Source organism: Lipotes vexillifer, unplaced genomic scaffold (genome assembly GCF_000442215.2).
Source record: "Lipotes vexillifer unplaced genomic scaffold, Lipotes_vexillifer_v1.1 scaffold755, whole genome shotgun sequence".
NCBI lineage: Eukaryota > Metazoa > Chordata > Mammalia > Artiodactyla > Lipotidae > Lipotes > Lipotes vexillifer.
This window is the reverse complement of record NW_006797755.1, coordinates 1,994,913-1,998,863: the sequence shown is the minus strand read 5'-3', so window position 1 is coordinate 1,998,863 and position 3,951 is coordinate 1,994,913. Positions and strand designations below refer to the sequence as shown.

The 3,951-nt window shown below is 45.0% G+C and overlaps 1 protein-coding gene across 1 annotated transcript in view; it reads right to left on the bottom strand.

Annotated features, from left to right (window-relative positions):
- DCLK2 (doublecortin like kinase 2) overlaps positions 1–3,951 on the bottom strand; it is a 161,977-nt gene that overhangs the window by 35,139 nt on the left and 122,887 nt on the right. The gene's annotated exons all lie outside the window — the stretch shown is intronic.

Below are 3,951 nucleotides of genomic sequence, written 5' to 3'. Positions count from 1 at the left end.
CAGCAGTAATTCGTCCGAAGCATCATAAGGAGTTTTTTTTTTACTAGGAACCAGAGGGGAATAAAAGATAAAGGCTTTTAGGTAGGTTCCAACTTCACAAAAAGCTGAAGTTCCCAGTCTAACACAGAACTATCTCTAGTTCTTAGGTAAACTGAAAAACTCATACTGTGACTATTATTCATATATTTATTTATTACTATTTTGTTTTATTATTTATTTTCTTTATTATTCTGTAGGCTTATGGAATTTTTTCTTAATTTCCAAGAGCTATTACACTTTCAAACTCAATCTTTTCTTTCATCTTTAATTTTCTTTCTTCTCTTTCAAAAAAAAAAAAAAAAAGTATTCCTTTCAGGAGTTTAAACATCAAAAGACTTACCAAATACTGAGAAGCATCTTTGGCATGTTTTGTGCTGGTATGTTTACATGCTTGCCTCTATGCCCAAACTATCCTGGCAGCTTCTGCCCCAGAGCAGCTGTGCCTTCTTCATCCCTGCATCCTCCATGTGCAGCACAGGGCCTGGTGCACACACTACTTAATTCACACTTGCTAAATGAAAGCACAGATAGCACAGGTCTAGGGCAGGGACCTACCCTTCCCACAGTGCCCACAAGCTAGAGACAATGAGTCCACTCTCTTCCTCTGGGTGAAGCGGAGAACCCCACAGATGCTGAGTCTGGTTCAATCCAGGAAAACCCAATACTTAGAACATTCCTTCAAACAGGATCACCCATAAGTTCTTTGGGGATAAAATATGAGCCTCAAGAATGAGAGGCACGTAAAAATTAGGCTGTTTTCTCAGGTCCCGCGTAACCACACCTGTGTGGACAGTAAAACCAGGAGCGGCGTGTCCTGCTAGGAAACCCAGGGCCACGGAAAGGCAGTGGTGACAGCCACCAAATGAGCCCCCTCCTGAGGGACAAACACACCACTCACAAGTGTCTGTGTCCTACACGCTGACAGGGGAGTAGTCATGCAGGAACGTGGGTGTGCGTGTGGGTCGCTTTCTGGCCACCCTTAACCTGATGAAAACGCTGCAGCCGGATGAACACCTGGCTCCTCAATCACTGTTTCCTCACAATACAGGTAATTTGGTGGACAAGGCTTTTCAAAATGGAGTTTTGTTTGTTTTATTCTTTTTTTTTTTCTGCTGAGATTGAAGGCAACTCCAAATCCAGCAGGAGTCTATGCTAGGATGTTTAAAAGCTAGACTTTTAAAAACAAGTCCCAGAGAGGGAACATAAAAGGAAGCTGGAAAGAAAACCACAGCATTCTCTGCTCCATTCATGGCCACAGCAACTACCCCAGTCCTGGTCGTCCTCGGCTTCTCTCGGCACCTCTACCAGAGGCCTCCTCAGTTCCATCAGTCTCTTCCACTCCACAATTATAGCCAGAGAAGCTTTTCCGAAGGACAGTTCTGACATCGCCCCTAGGATCCCAGAAACTCATTGGGTCTTCGTTATCAACAGACTAACCCACACGTCTTCAGCATGGCACTCAGGCCGTGATTTATCCCCTTACCTACCTGTCCAACTTGTTTCCCACCACTTTTTTCATGTATTTCATACTTACATTAACTCCAATAATCTTTCTCTTTTTAAAATTTTTTTTGAGTAGCTTTATTTATTTATTTTTGGCTGTGTTGGGTCTTCGTTGCTGCGCGGGCTTTCTCTAGCTGTGGTGAGCCGGGGCTACTCTTCATTGCGGTGCGCAGGCTTCTCACTGTGGTGGCTTCTCTTGTTGTGGAGCACAGGCTCTAGGCGCGCGGGCTTCAGTAGTTGTGACACACGAGCTCAGCAGTTGTGGCACGTGGCTCTAGAGCACAGGCTCAGTAGTTGTGGCGCACAGGCTTAGTTGCTCTGCGGCATGTGAGAACTCTCCAGACTAGGGCTTGAACCCGTGTCCCCTGCATTAGCAAGTGGATTCTTAACCACTGCGCCACCAGGGAAGTCTCCAATAATCTTTTGGTTTTTTTTGAAACGTTGCTAAAACTTTCTAAGTCTTAATTTTCTGCTCTGAATATAGGGATAGTAGCAGCAGCTAGCCCAAAGATGTGCTAAAGAATTAAAATTAGCTCATGCATGTAAAATCATTTAGCACAATCACTGACATGTAACAATAACTCAATATTAGTTATTAGTATTTTTCCTCAAAACATCTATCATAGGGCCTTGAAGTGAGTGTCAGAGAAATGCTTTTGAATTATTGAATGCACAATGGCTATAAGAGAGCTTTTGCTAAATAATTCATTCGAAGTCTGTTCCACTTCTAATCCAACTCTTCCTAGATTGAAAACTGTCAGTCGTGGGAATAAGAGATCCAAATTAAACTCATATCAGCCACGTTCTTAATGGAATAAAGATAAGAAGAATGTCATTTTGGGGAAAGTTTTAGATCTCAAAAGATAACTGGAAAGATCCCCTTTGATCACGGCTTGCCTTTAGGTTACAGGGATGGGGGAGGTGGAATGTCAATGTCCGGGAGCAGCAGTGGACAGTGGCTGGCTTGCCTGAATGTCTATATCTCACAGCCCAGAATGGGGTAGCCTCACGCCCTCAGGACACAGCTGGCTGGGTCCAGCCTGGGCACGGAAGGAACCATCTCCCTTCCCAACACTCAGAGCCGGAGGGAGTGTGGAGCATGCAGACCCCAAGCCCACTGCTGAGGTCCGAAGACCTGCCTTCCCCCAGGCCTGCTTGCTCAGCTCTCCTGGAAGCAGGTAACGTTCTTCTCACAGGTCTCTTTCTTGAGCTAATTTGAGTAAGTTAGTTCATCGCAAGCTGATATGTTCTGACTCAAGGGCTAAGAAGGAAGTCTTGAAGGAGCTAAAATGCAGGCATTTTTACCTCTTTGTACATTTTCACATGGATGCGTGACTCTCTGGAGTGTTTACTGAGCTCCTGTCAACCCCTGTAACTTTCTCAATGTTTCTTTTGATTAAACCCCCATTCCCACCTATCCTGATTCCCTGTACAGTCCAGCAATTACAAACCTGGTTTGTGTTGGGATTCAGAGGTGGCAAGGAGCCAGGAGAGGTGGTGGAAGCTGGTCCTCCAGCAACTGGGCTGAAGCCCGGCCTCGGAGGTTGCCTCATGGGCAGCGTGAGGGCACAGGCCCACGTGAGAGGTTACTTTCATGTGTACCTGACAAAAGTTTCACTAAATCACCAGTAAATGCAGCTTTCTTAGCAAGGAATGATGGCAAGAAGATTATTTTTCAAGACTCTCAAACAGAATGATTTTTTTTCAAAGTGCTAAACCTCAAGCATTTAGAAACTAGAGAGTTAACAGAAGTGACATAACTGATTACCTGCCCCGATATGTTCCTTTATTTGAAAATAAAGCTTTCATGAAGAAAATGATAACATAAAGAAATGAGGGAATCATCTTATTATAACACAGCTCAACAGACAGGACATGATTAGACCCACAGACAGTTTTCCTTTCCTCCCTCAGCAACAACCTGTGCTGGCTGCAAAGGATGCAAAGATGTAGGGCCAAGGTCATTACTGCCGGAAGCTTGCAGTCTCAGGAAGAGGCATGTGTGCACCCTTAAAACCCTTCCCAGAAACCTCACCTAACCATTTGAAGGTTCCTTCTGATGGTTACAAACGCCCGTGAGGATCCATGCGAGGGAACCACTTCGCTACAGCACAAATCTGCACTTGGCGTGCTGGAATCACACCGCTAGCAATTAAGCTCACGTGACCTCCTGGCAACGAAGCCTGGCGCTCTGAGAAGCCAAGAAAAGCTGGGTATTCACCAAGATCTCTGGACAGATCCCTGGCAAACGTGAAGTGTCTATTGTTATATATAAAGCAAAGCATTCCCGGTGCCCTGAGAGACATGCAGACAAAAGAGGAAGGAAAACACTAGGGCGAAAGCTATGACTACAACATTCCCACCATTTACCAGGCAGAATTTATGGATTTCCCTGTCCCAAGAGAACTA